The sequence below is a fragment of the Martes martes genome (assembly GCF_963455335.1).
Source record: "Martes martes genome assembly, chromosome: 18".
NCBI lineage: Eukaryota > Metazoa > Chordata > Mammalia > Carnivora > Mustelidae > Martes > Martes martes.
Window position 1 is genome coordinate 40,385,620 of NC_137906.1, and position 16,952 is coordinate 40,402,571.

A 16,952-nucleotide genomic window follows, 5' to 3' on the forward strand; every position below is an offset into this window, starting at 1 on the left:
GAGTCAGAACTGCACTTTCTAGAAGCAGAAGCTGGTTGACCTCCCATCAGGGCTCTGCTGTCCCCTCCCTCGCTGCCACCCCAGGGGCCCGGAGGGGGGTGCTTGCCGCACACACCGTAGAGCCCGGGCCCGGTGGGCGCTGGACTTGCGGAACTCCTAGCTGCTCCGTGGAAAGTTTGAGGGAAACATGGAGCCAAAAGAAATCCTGCTTCCTTGCATGCGGTGGTGAGGCTTCCCGCTCCGAGAGCTCGTGGAGGTCAGCTCTTTCTTGTCTGTGCTGCGGGCCCTTGGAGGTGCTCTGCTGGCTTTTACAGGGTTCGCTGTAAAGCACTGCCAGGTGGTTTAAAAACAGGTGCCACTGCCCGCTTCAGAGCGGTCCGCAGCGTGCGCCTCCAAAGAGCGAGCCCTGGGCGCCGCCGTGCCAAGGCCGGGGCTTAGCCGTGCTCAGTAAAACTCCTGCCCAGAATGGCATTTGGGGATGATTCCGTTTCAGTTTTATAGACATTCATCTGAATTGGAGAGAAAACTCAATTTTTGGTTTCTAAAGAAAGTATCTGCAGACGTCCTTGGTAATGGATATTTAGGGAATCTGCTCACCTCTCCTAGATCAGCGTCTGGGTTACCCCGCACCCCGCTCCCCCAGCCTCCTGCCTTCAAGGGCTGGGGTGGGGCAGACTCCTGCCTGCCTCGGGTGGGGTGGCGGGGCAGGGGTGCTAAGGCTTGGAGGTTCAATTGGTTGGTTGAGCTTTTGGATGCTATGATATTTTGACATTTTCACTTCTTTCTACTCAGGCATTTCTGTAACAGGAGTGGAAATTTAAATAGGTTTTCTTTCCTGAAATTTTAACCCAAGCTTTGTTCGTGGCTTCCTGATAAGATAGGATATTTCCTAGGCTTCTTGCCTTAGAATCACTTTTTAAAACTAATTGGTGAGGGACATCTGGGTGGCTCGGTCAGTTGAGCAGCTGCCTTTAGCTCTGGTTTTGATTCCGGGTCCTGGGATCGAGCCGCTGCTGGGGCTCAGCAGGGAGCCTGCTTCTCCCTCTCCCTGTGCCTCCCTCCCCCCCACTCGTGTGTGTGCTCGCTCGCTCTCTGTCAAATAAATAAAAATTTTTTTTTAGAAAGAACTAATTGGTGAGACCAGGGGTCCCTGGCAGCTGAGTCGGTGAAGCGTCCGGCTCTTGATCTTGGGGTTGTGGGCCTGAGCCCCACGTTGGGCATAAAGATTACTTCAAAAAGAGAGAGAGAGAGAAGTCCTCGAACGGATCGGTCAGACTAAATCTCGTTTTCCTTCCCTGGCAACGGAGTGTGAATCATGGTTGTAGGGAGAAAAGACGTGCCTCTCTTCCGTCAACGCTCATCAGGTCCCTGAGTGGGTGAGCCCCAGGGTTCTGGAATGGGCCAGGGTAGCCTCAGTGAGGGAGGAGACAGGCTGGGCTCCATCTGGGGCCGCCGCACTGTGGCCTCAAAGGTCAGTGGCATGTGGACTCGATCGGCTTCTGCCCGAGGCGGAGGCAGGTGAGGGAGAAGGATGTTTGCTGGAGCTCCGCTGCCTTCCCACTGACCCTCTGTGGCTGGGTGGGGGGATTTCGTCCTCAGGTGACTCCCACCCGCTGTCCCTTCCCTTGGCCTCCCGTGGTCACGGGAGGGTCAGGCCTCACTTCTCTATCTCCGCTGCTCTGAACTTCATATCGTGGACACTTGGAAGAAAAAGACCAACCTGTTAAGAAAACCCCAGACTTCATTGGGATTTCCCACAGGTGCCCCTTCCCGCCCCGGGGCCTCTCCCGGGGCCACACTGCACTCTGTCGCCGCGTCTCCTTGGGCCCCTCTGGTCTGTGGCAGTCTGTAGGACCTCCTTGGCTCTTCGTGAGCTTGGTCATTCTGGGCAGTTCTGGTCCCGTATTTGCTCCGATGCCCCCACACTGGGTTTGTCTGGTGTTTCTGGGACGAGACGGGTCACAGAGGCGAGGTGCCCTTGTCACCGATCGGGTGCGCCGCGGGCCTGGATCACCTGGTGAAGGTGTGTTTCCAGGTGTCTCCTCCCGCCGGTTCCCCTTCCCCTGGAAGCCGCTCACTGGGCCCGGCCTGCGCCCCAGGGCGGGGAGGACTCGGCTCCATCCCCGGAGGGCATCTCCCCGCGTCACTGGGAATCCCTCGTGAGGAAGGCTCGTGTCTGCTCCCCACGTCTTCCCCAGGGCTCACGTCAAGTGGGGCTCCGGGTTACGTCCCACACTGTTCCTTACTGGGGCTCCAGACTGTCCGGCTCCAGGCTGCGCTCTGTGCTCCTCTTGCCCCGCCCGGCCCTGCCGTCTCCCCTTCCTTCCTCCGCTGCTCGCCTCGCCCGCCTTTCCCATCCCTAACATGGGCGGTTTGTCTGGCCGTAGTTTCTTCCCCGGGGAGCGTTCGGAGCCCGGATCTGCGTGCCGGCAGTGCCTGCTGTCGCGCGTGGTCACTCGCATCCGTTGGAATGTCTGCCAGGGTTAACGTGAATTCACACTGGCCTCTCCAGTCCTGATCCAGGACACAGGGTGGGTGCGCCCCTCCCTTCCTCGCTTTTCTGGAGCCTCCTTGTGTCCTGCTGGGACCCTTGCCCCACCCCCCGCACGTGCACACGGCTTCAGACTGTTGCGCTCACGCCCTGAGAAAAACCAGCCGGACTCCGGGGTTTCTCAGCCATTCCTTTGGTCTTTGTCCTGACACTGTTCACGCGAAGCATTTTCCGGAGTCCCTTAGGCCAGCCCTCCCTTCCCCCTTGGGCACAGTGCGATCGCGTTAGATATCTGCCATAGAGTGGCGTTCAGGGGTCACAGTCTGCATTTCGTCCTGGCTTCCTCTGACTTCCAGTCCGGCTTGTTTTGATGGTTCGTAAACACTGAAGTTCATTGCTGGTGACCTACAGTTCTGTGGATATTGACAAATGCATGCTTCTCCATCACGCTGGTGCTATACAGGGTAGCCATATCCTCCCCCAGACTCCCCTGTGCATGTCGTCACCTCCCCCCGCCCCAGCCCCGGCACGGCTTTGCCTTTTCTAGTGTGAATGGAACCCTAGAGTATGTAGCCTTTGGGTCCCATTCTGTTCGTTGGAAATGGGCATTCATGGTCCTGCCACGCTGTTGTGTGACTCAGCGGCTCGTGTAGCTTCTCTCCACTGTCCCCACCGTCCCCCCACTGTAGGCAGCTACCACCTGTGGATGTTCGCCCCCCACACGCGGGGACCTCTGTGTTGTTTCCCACATTAGCGGTTGTGAACCAAGCCCCTGTTTGCTGCATTTGCACACCGGCTTTTGCGGAAATGGGAGTTTTCAGTTCATGCGGGCAAATACCTAAGCGTCGGACTTCTGGGCTATCTGCGGTAACCCGGGTTCCGCTTTAGAAGAAACGGCCAGCGCCTCGTCCACGGCGGCCGCAGCCCGTGCCCTCCTGCCAGCGGTGAGCGTCTGTGGCTCCAGACCTCGGGGGCGCTCGGTGTTCCCGGCGTTTGGGATTTTGCCTGATGTGATAGGTGGTGGTGCATTTGGGCCTTAACTGGCGTTTCCCCAGTAAATGCTACTGAGCGTCTTTTCTGTGTGTATGTGACATCTGTGTGTCTTACTTGTGTGGCGTCCGGGTGCTCTGCCCAGCTTAACCGTTGGGCTGCTTGTTCCTTGTTCCTGACTTTCTGGAAGGCACTTAGTATCCTGCGAACACAGGATTCTGGCACTTAAATATTCTGGACGCAAGTGCCCGATCAGGTCATTGATGTGGTCTGTGAGTGTTTTCCCCCAGTCCGTGCTTTGTCTTTTCAGCCTCGCTTACAGAGCAGGAGGTTTTTGTCTGATGAAGCGCCGTCTGTCGGCCTTTCTCTGTCTTGTGTCACACTTCTGCTGTTGCCACACCCAAGCCACAGATTTTCTTGTAGAAGCTCCCTACTTTTACACTTCACGTGGAGATCTGCGGTCCTTTTTGAGTAAATTTTGGGGTAAGGTGTGAGACGCATGTGGGCCCGTCCGTCTGCTTCTGGTCGCCCATTGTTCGGGATCACCTTTCTCCGTTGACCCGTCTGTGCCCCTTTGTCAGAAATCAGTTGGCCGTACTCGTGTACCTTTGTTCCTGGGCTCCGTGCCCTGTGCCGCGCTGTCCGGGTCCCTCCTTCTGCCAGTGCCACGCTGCCTCGATCGCCGTGCTTTGTAGTAACTCTTGACGTTAGGTAATACGGCTCCTCTGGCATCGTTCTTTCTCAGGGTCACTCTCGCGGCTCTAGTTCCTTTGCTTTTCCGCATCTGTTTTAGAACCAGCTTTTCCATACCAATGGTGGAGCTTTCTGGGTGCTCAGATGGAGACTGAGTCTATAGGTCAGACTGGGGAGAACGGACGTCCTCGTGACGCTGAATCCCCCGGTCCACAAACGTCAGGTACCCCCCGCTTATTTAGGTCTTCCTTTGTCAGCGCTTTTCTGTTTTCCACATACAGACTCTGTGGGTATTTTGTAAGAGTTTTACTAATGTATTTTGGGGGTTGCTATTTATTGTAATTAAAAATTTCAGATTACAGGGGCACCTGGGTGGCTCCGTGGGTTAAAGCCTCTGCCTTCGGCTCAGGTCATGATCTCAGGGTCCTGGGATCGAGCTCCACATTGGGAGCTCCCTGCTCCCTCCCGCTGAGCAGGGAGCCTGTTTCCTCCTCTCTCTCTCTCTGCCTGCCTCTCTGCCTACTTGTGATTTTTGTCTGTCAAATAAATAAATAAAAATTTTTTTAAAAAATCAGATTACAGTTCACTGCTGATACATATGAATACAATTAACTTTTAAGTATTGATCTTGTATTCTCTGCCTTTGATCAACTCATTTATTTGGTCCAAGAGGGGTTTTTTTGGTATTTTTTTGAGATCTTCTACTCAGACCCTCATATCATCTATTAATAAAGACAGTTTGATTTCTTTCTTTCCAGTCCATGTGTCTTTTACTTCTCTTGCCGGCCTCACCGTGTGAGTCAGGACTTCCATACACCGCTCAGTAGGCTGGTGAGATGTCCTTGCTTTGTCCCAGATCTCGGGAAAGGACTGAGGTCTGGTGTTGGCTGTCGGTTGTGCATAGCCGCCCTTGTGGGCTGATGGAAATTCCCTTCTGTTCCCAGCGTGCTGGAAGTTTTTACCCTGAGCAGCTGCTGAATGCTGTCACCGCTCTGTCATGCGTCTGCTGGTCTGATAGTATTGGTTTCCTTTCTCAGTCTGGTCGTTGGTAAATCACTGTGATTTGTGAGGATTGAACCAGCCTTGCGCCCCTGGCCTGCAGTGGGTTGTGATTTGTCCCCTGTATTTCTTGTTTCGTGAGTTTTGGTAGTTTGTGTCTTTCAAGGAATTTGTTTCATCTGAGCTGCTGAGAGATCTGGGGTATCCTTTTCGATCTTTTTAATGTCTGTGGGGCCAGTAGCAACGCTCCCTTCTCTGTTCTTGAGACTGCTCTCTCTTTTTCTTGATTACTCTGGCTAGAGGTCTGTTGGTTATCTTTTGGAAGAACCAACTTTTGATTTTCTTGATTTTCTCCATTTTTTTTCTTGTTTTCAATTTCATTCATCTCCACTCTTAAGTTTTTAAAGGTTTCTCTCCTCCTGCTTGTTTTGTGTATCATTGCTGTTTTTTTCTGATTTCTTAAAGTAGAAGTTTAGACTTGAGCCCTATCTTTCTAACGTGAGCACTTTACTGTAAATTTCCCTTTAAGTGCTGCTTCAACAGCATCCTGCATTTTTTTGATATATTGTGTTTCTAGTTTTCATTCAGTTGAAAAATACCTTATAATTTTGCTTGTGCTTTATTTTTTAAGATTTTGTTTATTTGAGAAAGAGCATAAACAGGGAGGAGGAACAGAGGAAGAAGCAGGCTTCCCGTTGAGCAGGGAGCCCGATGTGGGACTCGATCCCAGGACCCTGAGATCATGACCTGAGCTGAAGGCAGATGCTTCACCGACTGAGCTGCCCAGGTGCCCCTTGTTGTGGTTTAAAATATATGTATATATGTGTGTGTTTGTGCGTGTATTTTTTCAATTCATATTCATCACATTTAACACAAGTATTCATCACATATATATGGTTTATTTAGAAGAGTGGGTGTAATTTCCAAAGACTTGGGTATGTTTCCAGATAACGTCCTGTGGCTGACTGCTAGGTTAATTCTCTTTGTTCAGGACACACATTTTTTTCGATTCCAGTTCTTTTCTGTATGTTGGTATTTGCCGTACAGTCACAGCGTGGAGTGTCCTGGCGGACGTTCGCATAGTTGAAAATCGTATCTGTTTAGCTGTTGGGTAGGGTGTTCTACGGATGTCACAGTGCCATGTCTTGCTCTTTTATACCGTATGACAGTCACTAACTGTCAGGTCAAGTCAGTTAACGTACGCATAGCATATACATGTGTATTAGCTGAGGTGATTTAATATACGTAAGTTTTTTTGCTAGACTCATGCATTTAATGTTCTCATGTCTATTTGTTGATTCCTTATCATTATGCAATGTCCTTTTTTATCCCTCATGTTGTTCCTTGTTTTTATTTCTTTTGTCTGATATTCATATAGTCATCAGCTTTCTTTTGGTTAAGGTTTGTATGATATGTGTTTTTCTGTGCTTTTGCTTTTAATCTACCTGTGTGTTTATATTTTGAATGAATTTCTTGTAAACACCACAGATTTGAGTCCTTTTTTTTTTTTTTTTTTTAATTTGAGTGTGAGCAAGAGAGAGCATGAGCAGGGGCAGAGGGAGAGGAGGAAGCAGGCTCCCCGCTGAGCAGAGAGCCCGATGCGGGGCTCGATCCCAGGACCCTGGGATCATGACCTGAGCTGAAAGCAGAGGCTTTAACCCACTGAGCCACCCAGGCGCCCCCCATTCTGACAATTTCTGTCTTTACTGGTGGGTTTAGAACATCCTCATATAAAGCATCAGATTAAAATCTGTCATATTGCTAGTTGTTTTCTTTTTGTTTCTTCTGTTCCTTTTTTTTTTCTTTTCCTACCTTCTCTTTGGTTAGTTTAGGATTTTCTGTGATTCCCTTTTTGTACCTGTATTAATTATTTAGAGTCACTTAAATTTTTATTTGCTCTCCCATAGGACTTCCGGTAAACATCTTAAATTAATCTGAGCCTGCGACTTCCTGTGTGGCGTCAGGTCCTTCGAAGTGTGGCTTCCAGCGTCTCCCTCTGGCCTTGGTGGTGTTTTTTCGTATTGGGCCCTTCGTATGCTTTAGGCGACTATGATCGGTTTTGCTTTAGACGAGGGGTGGCACACGTTTCCGCCAGTCAGCATCACTCTGCGAGCCCAGACCAGTGTTTGTGGAACTAGAATCTGAGCTACAGCCATGCTCCCTTCTCTCCCTGTACCCCATCCCGCCCCGTGGTGCAGCTGCCCGGCCCTCCAGCGTGCGGCTGTGTCCCCGGGGCGGGCCTCCCTGCCGCGCGTGCGGCGCTGCCCGAGATGGCCTCTTGCCTTCCTCTTTCCCCTTGGTGGGCGTGGAGTCGCCCTGCCCTTCACATTCGTGGAGGAGAGCGTGTGCCCTCGCTCCCCAGCTGCGGCATCCCTGTGCAGACACGTCTGTGTGCATACCCAACCCTAGACCATGCTGGCGCGCTGTTGCAGGGGCGGGGCTTGAGGGAAGCCCTCGGCCTGAATGCGGGTGATCGTGACTGATACGTGAGCTGTAGCCCGTCCGGGAGGGCCACTGTGGACCTGGCCCATGGGCCGTGCAGACGTGTGTTGTCATGACAGATGCTGAGTGCCCTTCCCTTGTGGTCACGTGGGACGCCTGCATCTGTGTCACATACACATACATGACACACGTAATTGGACACGACCGGTGTCAGTTGGTGTATGTGTGCAACACAGCCTAACCTCCCCCGATTGGGTCTTCCAGTATTTTCCCCAGGATTTTGGAACTTGGACCTCTTGGATCCCTGCTTTGATTCCAAACCACGGCTCAGACACCCCCTCATCTCCTCACCCCACCGTGCCCCCTCCTGTAGGTGTCCACAGACGGCTGTGCTTCTGCTCACGGTCCTCCTGTCTGTTTCTTCCAGCCGTGGCGTTCCTGGTGGCTTTCCACCAGAACAAGCAGCTGATCGGAGACCGCGGCCTGCTGCCGTGCCGCACGTACCTGAAGAGTGTACAGCAGTATTTCCGGGGCCCGGTCGGCTGGGACGCCGTGAGCTACGCGCCCACCGTGCTCTGGCTGCTGGACTGGTCACACATGGACTCCAACCTGGACGCCCTCGCGCTGCTCGGGCTGGGCGTCTCGTCTTTCGTCCTGCTCACCGGCTGTGCCAACATGGTGCTCATGGCCACTCTCTGGGTTCTCTACATGTCCCTGGTCAACGTGGGACAGATCTGGTAAGCAGAAGGACGTGGAGTGCTGGGGTCCAGGCAGGCTGGTGCTCCGTGGCCTGGTAGCCTCCTGGCAGCTGGGGGTACGGAGCAAGCTCTCTGCTTACGCTAGCCCGAGGGGTACCGCCATGTCGCTCGGGCGGTAGGAGAGTCTGCTGGTTGCCAGTCGACCAAAATCCAAGGGACTTTGTTCCTTGGGAAGAACCACGATTCTGTTCAGTGTGGCGTGGCCACCCCTGAGAGTCTGCAGTCAGCCTCCTGGGGCTGGAATCTATGAGGTGGACGTAGGGTCCCTCCATGGGCTTCTGGGAGTGCTCTGGGGGTGGGGGCTGGATTTGGAGGCCTGTTTCTTCTGCTCGTCCCCGCTCAGGCTCCTTCCTCGTTCAGGAGGAACCGCTACCAGCAAGGCCAGGGGTCACAGATCAGGTTGGGCCCGCTTGGGGCTCCACAGAGCCAGGGCAGCTGGAGGAGTCCTACGGGGAGCCAGGGGAGTGTGCCAGGGTGGCCCACCCTCCAGGGGCCCCGACGAAAGCCCAGCAGCCCCGGGGTGCTACGGTGTGCCTGAGCCGAGGGCTGGCGCTCCTTCCTGTCACGGGCTCCAGAGGAAGCACGGAGGACTCTAAGAAAAGGCACGGTTTGGGGAGAAGCTCTGGGATGGGGGTTGGTGTCTGTGAAGATGCGGAGGAAGCAGATGTGGGCATCTGCAGCTGTGCACGTGCGGAGGGGGTGGGCGCTGACTGCGGGGTCATCTGTTTTCCGGAGGACGGGTGTAAGTCCGGTGTCCCGACGGCTCCTCCAGCGCTGGCCCGGGGTGGGGAGGCCTGTGCAGTCTTCCCAGAATGTGGGCTCTGAACCGGACCATCTCCACCTGGGCCTGTGGAGCTGAGCTGCAGTCCCATCTGGCAGGTCTGTTTTGCGTGGTCCGTCGGGGCTGCGGCCCGGCAGCTGCGCCCTGGTCCCTGCGGGCAGGTGTGCGCCACTCGGAGAGGCGTCGGGGCTGGGCTCTGGCCTCTTCCTGGCCGTGGGAAGCCCCGGTTCGTGCCACACTGGGGAGGCCGGGTGTGGAGGACACTCCCATGCAGGAGGCCCGTCCTGCAGATCTGGTCTGTGGCCAGGAAGGCTGGGTATCCCGGACACCGTGGGAGCCCCTTGCTGTGCCCACGCCTGGGGCCCTCCTGTCAGTGTGTTACTGTTGGCCATGGGGGTGCAAATGGGCTAGGGCACCTCGGGTGGGGTCTGGGTGACAGTCCCGTGTGCCTCCTCATCAAGCGGCTGTGAGGTCTGATGCCCCCTTGACCCCCACCTGCTCCTTCCCTCGTGGAATTCCTGGAGGTCAGACGCCCGAGGTGCTGTCCCTTCTGCCCCTAGGCTCTTGGTCCCATAAAGAGACTCTGACTGGGTATTTCTGTGGTGCTAAAGAGGTTGCTGGGTTTTGAGACACGTGGTTTTAGTCCACGCCGGACCAGGGAGAGCTCTGGGCACACGCGGCGAGTTCACCCGACTCTGTGGATGGCCAGGGTGGCTTGCTTCCTGCATGGCACGTGGCTTGGGTCACGCCTTACTGTGTCTAGCAGCCAGAGAGATCATTCTGACTTGACTGTAAGGAGTATTTTCTAGTCACGTGTAGGGTATGGTCAGGAAAGAGTAACCCCATGTTTAAATTTCTGAAAACCAGTTTGGGTGCGCATGGCCAAGATAGTCTTGTATTGTTTCCACTGGAAAAGATACTCCGCTCCCCTCCCTTGGATACGTAAAAAAGAAAAATGTGATTCAAATTAGGTTAAGCTCACTAAAGCAAAACAGAATAAAGGTACATCTTCTCAGAAACTATCGGAAAATAAGAAAGAAAACAAAACCTGTCATGGAGACCAGCGGTCTCTTCATCGCGCCCGTGCTGCGGACGCGCTCATTCCCAGCCGAGCTGCTCGCCGCTGGTCTCGTGCTGAGGTGGGGCCGCGGGGTCGGGCTCCGAGCCTCTGCCTCCATCGTCTGTCCAGCCCTGCCCTTGACGCGGGTTTCCCGGACGGACGGCAGCTTCAGGGTCAGAGTGACATCGAACACTTACAAGTGAGGACACTCCTGTGGAGAGCAGGCTTGCTTTTTCCTGGCACCCCAAAGTGAGAGGCACAGACTGTTCCTCACCTGTCCCATTTATTTAAAGTTGAAAAAAAAGAATGGGGTGAGATGTCAAATAATGGGCACTGTTGACAGACGTCTTTCAGGTGTTGTCCAGCTGCCGGGCCGGGGCACAGGGCGCTTCTCTGAGGGCACTGCCGCCTCGGTCTGGGGTCCTGTGGGGATGACCCTGCGTCCGCCCGCCGTCGCTGCGTGTGTGCGGTGGCCGTTGCTTCGCTAGGCCCTCCGCGTCTCCTGTCCGTCTGGGGGCGTCCGCTGAGCTTCTTCCCGGCTCAGACTAGTGCCCCTGCCCAGGACCCGGCATCTCACACACGTGTTCCAGGGCAGTGAGAAGCCTGCGCGGCTGCCCCAGGGGGCAGGTGAACCTCGCGCTCGGGGGCACCGTGAGTGTCCGAGGCAGATGCCGTGGGGCGCAGGCAGGTGGCCTTACACAGCACCCTGCCCCTTCCAGAACCACGACCACCCTTCGCCCACTCTCCTGACTCGTTCCTGACGCTGCATGGCGGGTGGGAACTCACAAAGCCACTTCGTGACGGCAGGGACCAGGGATCTCATCGTGGGAAGAGCGGCTCCCGCCCAGGCAGTGAGCGCTCTGCACCGTGACGGCCTGTGGTGGCCCTTGGAATCGGGGGACGGGGCGCTGATGCTCTGAAGTCCTTGCTGGGGCTGCAGGAGGCACAGCCGGAGGGAGCCTGGGGACACGGGGGCCAGCATGAGGGACTGAGGCCCGGGGCGGGCTGGGGACGGTGCCCCGGGCAGCTGCACCCCGGCAGGCCCTGTCCCAGAGCTGCAGGGCCGGCAGCAGTGTGGGTGGCCTGTGGTCGGGCGTGGGGCGACCGCGGACTGTGAGGGAGCGCTGCCAGGCTGGGCGCTCAGCCCCCTGCGGGGCCACCCTGTCTGTCCCGCAAGCCCCCGTGCCTGCAGTTCCATAGTCATCAGTGGGAGCCAGGGGAAGCCGGGACGCTGACTCTCCCCGCGTCCCCCGTGTTTCCCCAGACTCCACATCCTCCTGATTTTACCCAGCAAGTGGTTCCAGAACCTTCCTCTGCTGTCAGCACCCGGTGTGGCCCCACATTCATGACAGCTTTCAGCTCTGCTTCCCACACGGCGTTGTTTTGTCACGGGCACGGGCCAGCTTCATTCTGGGTTTCTGTCATTCTAGTTACGGGCAGTGAAGACACACTGTTTCCATACGTTGGGCAGTTCTAAGGTGAAGAATCACGATTTCTCCAGGTACTCCGGCCGCCGCCCTCCCCGCCAGCCTCGTGCTAAAGACCAGGGCAGACACGGTGTTGGTTTCTTGGGCCCTGACCGCTGGGACTTGTGGCCCCTGTCGGGGAATGGGAGCCCCACACCCCAGGGGAGGGGCCCGTCTGCTGCAGGAAGTAGCTGGGGCAGGGGCGCGCGTCCCGGGACCGCCGGGGGCTGTGCTGTGTGCAGGAGGGTGGGGGAGGAGCGGGGTCCTTTCCCCTGCGGTGTCGCCGTAGACTCGGGCTTTCCTCTGTCTCGGCTGAGTAGAGGGAGGGACGCAGGAGATGCCACGCGGGCCTTGCTCATGCAAGAGAAGTGAGCGGGCAGGAAGTACGGACGGGGCTTGGCACCGGGCGCCCCACGTCCTACAGGGCTTCTTCCTGGAGGCCGCTGCGAGCCAGCAGTTGGGGCCCCGATGCAGGGGGCGCCCGTGCAGGGGTGCTGAGTGGCTTTCACCCAGCTGCTTTTGCAGTCGCCCCCTTTCCATCATCAGCTCTCTAGTGTGGTTGGAATGGGTTGGGTTTTCGTTGCCTGGTCTACGGGGCAGGAGCATCACAAGGGTGTCCATCCCCGAGGCCGTGCGGTTGGGGCAGAGAGATGACCGCCAGTGGTTCCTCTTGCTTAGCAAAGGAAGCCTTGTTAGAAGGGGTGCGGCACCGTCTGCCGGTCGCACACGGGGAGGAGGCGACCAGGGACTGGGTCGAGCAAGAAGGGGCTCGGGGCGCACGGCTGGCAGGCGGCCCCCCGTGGCTGAGCCCACGCGTCCTCGTCTTCAGACGCAGTGGGCAGCGCGCACACGTCTGCGCGCACTGTGCACGGGTGCTGTTCTTGGTGAGGACTTGACTTTGTCTGCCTTGCACGTTGCCCAGAGCCCCAGAGGTTTCGTTCTGTGGAAGGAAGCTTGGGCCTGGCCTGCGCGGGCGCCACAGGCAGGTCGGGTGGCTGGCGGGGACCCCGCAGGCCGGAGCGCTTCTCCCCCCAGGCAGAGATTCTGTTGCTGCCTAGCTACCTCCCCCTCCTTTTAATTGAATAAACCTCCTTTTTGGAATAGTTGTGGGCTTAGAGGTTCATTGCAGAGACAGTACAGAGAACTGCTGTGTACCCACACCCCGCTTCTTGTATCGTCTGCCTCCTCCTCGTCCGATTTAAAGAGCTAACGCTGACCTCTTCCGTCCCTGGCTCCTCTCCGGGACGTTTGGGCGTCACGTCCCCTCAGGCTCCTCTGGGCTGGGACAGCGTCTCTGACTCTCTGGCTTTGAGGAGGACCGGTCAGGGATGCGTGGAACGTCCCTGCGCGGGGACTTGGTTGATGCTCTTCTCATGACTGGACTGGGCCGTGGGTTTGGGGAGAAGGCCACTGAGCCCACGCACCCTCCTCGTCACAGCGTGGCTTGTCAGGGTGGGTGACGCCGACGTGACTCGCCTGCGCCGCTGCTGCCCCTCCGCTGCCGGCCGAGGTCCCATCTGCCCTGTGTCAGGGCGGGGCGCTGGGGACTGGGACGCTTCTGCAGGGGAGTCGGGTTTCCTGGCCCTGTGTCAGTCACATCAAGTCATTGTGAGGCTTCGGGCGTCTGTCCTCTTGCTCTAGGGCCTTAACTGTCTTGGGGACCGGTGACATTGGAAGAGAGAACGAAAGTTCAGTAGCCGTGACCGCAGGGAGTTTAAGTGAGTTTACAGAAGAGTCTCGCCGCACCAGTCCTGTCCTCCGATGGGGGAACGTGGAAGAACACCGGAGGCCCTAGAACTGTGCCTTTGCTCTGGCTGCCCCACTTAGCATCAGTTTTCCAGAATGCTGGTTTCTGATCCTTTTATCTGTGCTTTACTTTGGCAGTGCTCCTAAAGGGCTCCTTTGTTGCTAGCGAGGACGGCTGTGTGGCTGCCTTTTCTCTTCCCCACCTTCCTGGCCCCCCAAAAGAAGAAAGGATTATCTCCAGAAACTTGGACGGAGGTCGGGGAGGCTCAGGGGGTCCCTTCCTGTGGAGGAAGCCGCCTTTGCCACGTCCCTCTGAGAGAGCGGACAGAGCTCGCACTTCAAAGAGCGCCGAGAGCAGATGCCAGAGGGCCGCGGGGGGCTGCAGGGGTCAGGGTCAGTGCCATGGGGTGCGCTGCCGGGCTGCTCCCTTCTGACTGTCGACAGTAAGAACCTCGTTTTGTCTGAAACACACTAGCGCTCCGAGGCCCCGCGCCACTGCCCGGCCCCGGCCCGCTGCCCACAGCTCTGCCGTGGACCTTTCCCGGAGCCCAGATGTTGTGTCCACTGAGTACGGACTGCAGACGGAGTTGATGCATAGACGTGAACTCCCGCTTCAGTTCCGCGAGGTTCGGGGAGCAGAGTGGGGCCGTTTCCGCCTCTGTGGGAGCACTGGCCTCACGCACTCAGTGCCTGCGTGCTGCCGAGGACCCTGTGTTTGCATCGCACCCCACTCTGGGACAGCCCTTCCTCAGCCCCAGGCGTGGAGACCAGACGCCTTTCATTTAGGGTCCCCTTTGCGATCATCTGTGCTCGGGGTTCTGGGCAACCTTGAAACTTTCAAGTTCTAGGGTAGGACATTTTCCTGAAGTTTGATTACTTACAGAAATTATTTACTGCCAGATTTCCACTGTTAGGTTTGCTTTTTCTGAAAAGACTTCTTGATTGGCCTGGGTGGGCATGGCCTTAGACCCCTAGGTGGGGTAGGGGCCTGGGCAGCGGGTGGGCCCCGCACAGAACACCTGAGGGCAGGTCTCTCCTCCCCCACCTTCTCCCACCACATTTAACGTCCATGGGGTCTGTGACCTGACCCACTGTGTCCTGGGGTCACTGAGTTGGGCTTTACCTAGTTGGGTAGCATGAAACCAAATTTTTTGACAAAGCAAGGCAAAACAAATTTTTTGAGATTTTATTTATTTGAGAGAGAGGCAGAAAGCCAGCACGATTGGGGTGGGGGGGCAGAGGGAGAGGGAAGAGCAGGCTTCCCGCCGAGCAGGGAGCCCGACGCGAGACTCGATCCCAGGACCCCGGGATTGTGACCTGAGCTGAAGGCAGATGTATAACCGACTGAGCCACCCAGGTGCCCAGCAAGGCAGAATTTTAATACCTTTCTCTCCTTTTGTTTTTTAGGTATTCATTTGGTAAGTGAAGTCAGAAAGTCCTCCGTGGGAGTTTAGCGTCGGTGGTGGGGTATGTATGCCCGCGCTCTTCCCGCTCGTCTCCTTGCCTGAGCCGCTGTCGCCGGCTTGGCAGGTGTCTGTGTTGTCTGAGGTCCGCCGTCTAGTCTGCAATCGTGGCCCACACTGGCCTCCGTGCCCACAGCGGTGGACCAGGGCAAGCAGGGAGGCAGGGATGTTCAGGCGTCTTGGTGTCGATGGTGGTCTCCATCACCACCCAGCTGGGATGAGCTGTCCCACGGCAGTGACCACGCGGCGCTGTCATGGGGTCAGTTCCAGTCACGGGTGGAGGTCGTGCCATCCTGCAGGCCAGCCCCTCCCCACTCTAGGCTATGCCAAGTTCCTAGAGGACACACGCTTGTGGAGGGGTCGACTCGGGGCTAACACTGGCGGGCCCCCAGAAGTGGTCAAGTACCTGTTTGCTTTGCTGAGGGGAGGACTTCCGGATCCCGCAGCCCGTGCTGTGTGGGGAGTGCTGCGCCCAGAGCGAGCCTGTGGCGTAGGATTTGTTCAGAAATGAGGGGCAGTGGGCACGAGGCTGCTGGTGGGGTGAGCAGAGGACAGGCCCCTGCTTCCCTCCGGGCCGGGCCACGTCGCGTGCCGGCATCACAGAGACGTCCGCTCGCTCCAGCGCCGTGCCAGCCCACGCGCCCCACCACACAGCACCCCTGGCGCCCAGGCAGAATCCCTGACCACATGAAGAATCCCCAGGGTCTAGTGCCACTGTCGTGACTGGGTGCGAGGCCCTAATGCACGAAAACAAGAGCTCTCAGGAGAGGAACTGATTAGATGAGAAAAGAACCAGGTGGAAAATACAGTATTTGAAACGAAAGACTCCCTGGACGGGCTGGCTGGCAGGGTGTGGGTGACAGCAGGGGACGGAGGGGTCCCAGAGGCCACCAGGCCCAGCAGAGCTCAGGCGCCATGGGGAGAGCTCAGAGGTTGGTGGCGTGTGTATGGAGCCCTGGGGCGCCGGGCTAGGTGGCCGAAGTTTCCAGATGTGGAACAACACACAGATGCCCAGCCCAGAGAGCCCCGTGAATCCCGCACGGCATGAACGGGAGGAGGCTCTGCCTCCAGGTCATCCACACGCTGCTGAAAACCAGGGAAAGGGAGCGTGTTGAAAGCGGTAGGAGAAAGGGGACACGGCCCTGAGAGCTCGGGAGCAGTGGGCCCTGCACTTTGGTGCTGACATGGGAACCGGGACCCTGTCTGGGGACGGAGGCTTCAGATCCGGGGAGTGAGAAAACTCAGGGTCCAGGGGCAGACTTGGGGTGCCAGTGTGGGGTTCCAGGTCACGCGGGAGGGACAGGAGGGATGGAAGGGTAAGCTGGGCGTCCGGGAGGAGTGCCGAGCACGGAGAGCGGGACTCTGCCGGGCAGCGTGAACGCCTCCGCTCCCTCTCTTTCTTTACACACACCTGATCATTTAAAGCAGAGTACATTGTTTGCCCTGAGATGGACAGTGCCCCCCAGAGCAGACACACGCGACAGGCTGAGGGCACGCGGTGGAGGGCCCACATGGTCTCGGGTTTCCATGCGTTATGGGAAGCTGCACAACTTTTACAAAAATACATTATTTATATGAGAGAGAGGGAGTGTGTGTGTGGACGCATGCAGGGCGGGGAGGGGCGGAGGGAGAGAGGGAATCCTGAAGCAGGTCCCCCGCAGCACATAGCCTGACACAGGCCTCGACCCCAGGACCCTAAGATGGGGGCCTGAGCTGAAACAGGCCACCCAGGCTGCCCGCAAAGCCGCACACGGTGAAGGAGAGTCACGGGGGTGCGGAGGGTGTGCCAGGAGACAGGTGATGCCCCAGCTGCACTGGGTCGTGTCGGAGCAGTTGGGAAGGCACTCCGAGCTGAGAGCGGAGATGGGAGAGCATGATGGGATCACAGGGAAACACTGACCCCTGGGGGTACAGCAGTGGGACGGAGAAGGGGGACAGGCGAGGATCGTCTGCGCGGCGCTGCCCGGGCCCTGGCTCAGGAGCCGGTGAGGGGTGACCGTCTTATCCCAGGTGTGGGGACACCCCAAGGCACAGCAGCCATGTCCTGACCATTAACAGGCATG

The 16,952-nt window shown here is 57.2% G+C and overlaps 1 protein-coding gene across 2 annotated transcripts in view; it reads left to right on the forward strand.

Moving 5' to 3' along the window:
• The window catches only part of LMF1 (lipase maturation factor 1), an 84,442-nt gene that overhangs the window by 5,439 nt on the left and 62,051 nt on the right, over window positions 1–16,952 (forward strand). For both annotated transcript variants that reach the window (XM_080831084.1, XM_080831085.1), the window contains exon 2: window positions 8,043–8,366. The gene's annotated coding sequence lies outside the window, so the exon portion shown is untranslated. The remainder of the gene's footprint in view (window positions 1–8,042; window positions 8,367–16,952) is intronic.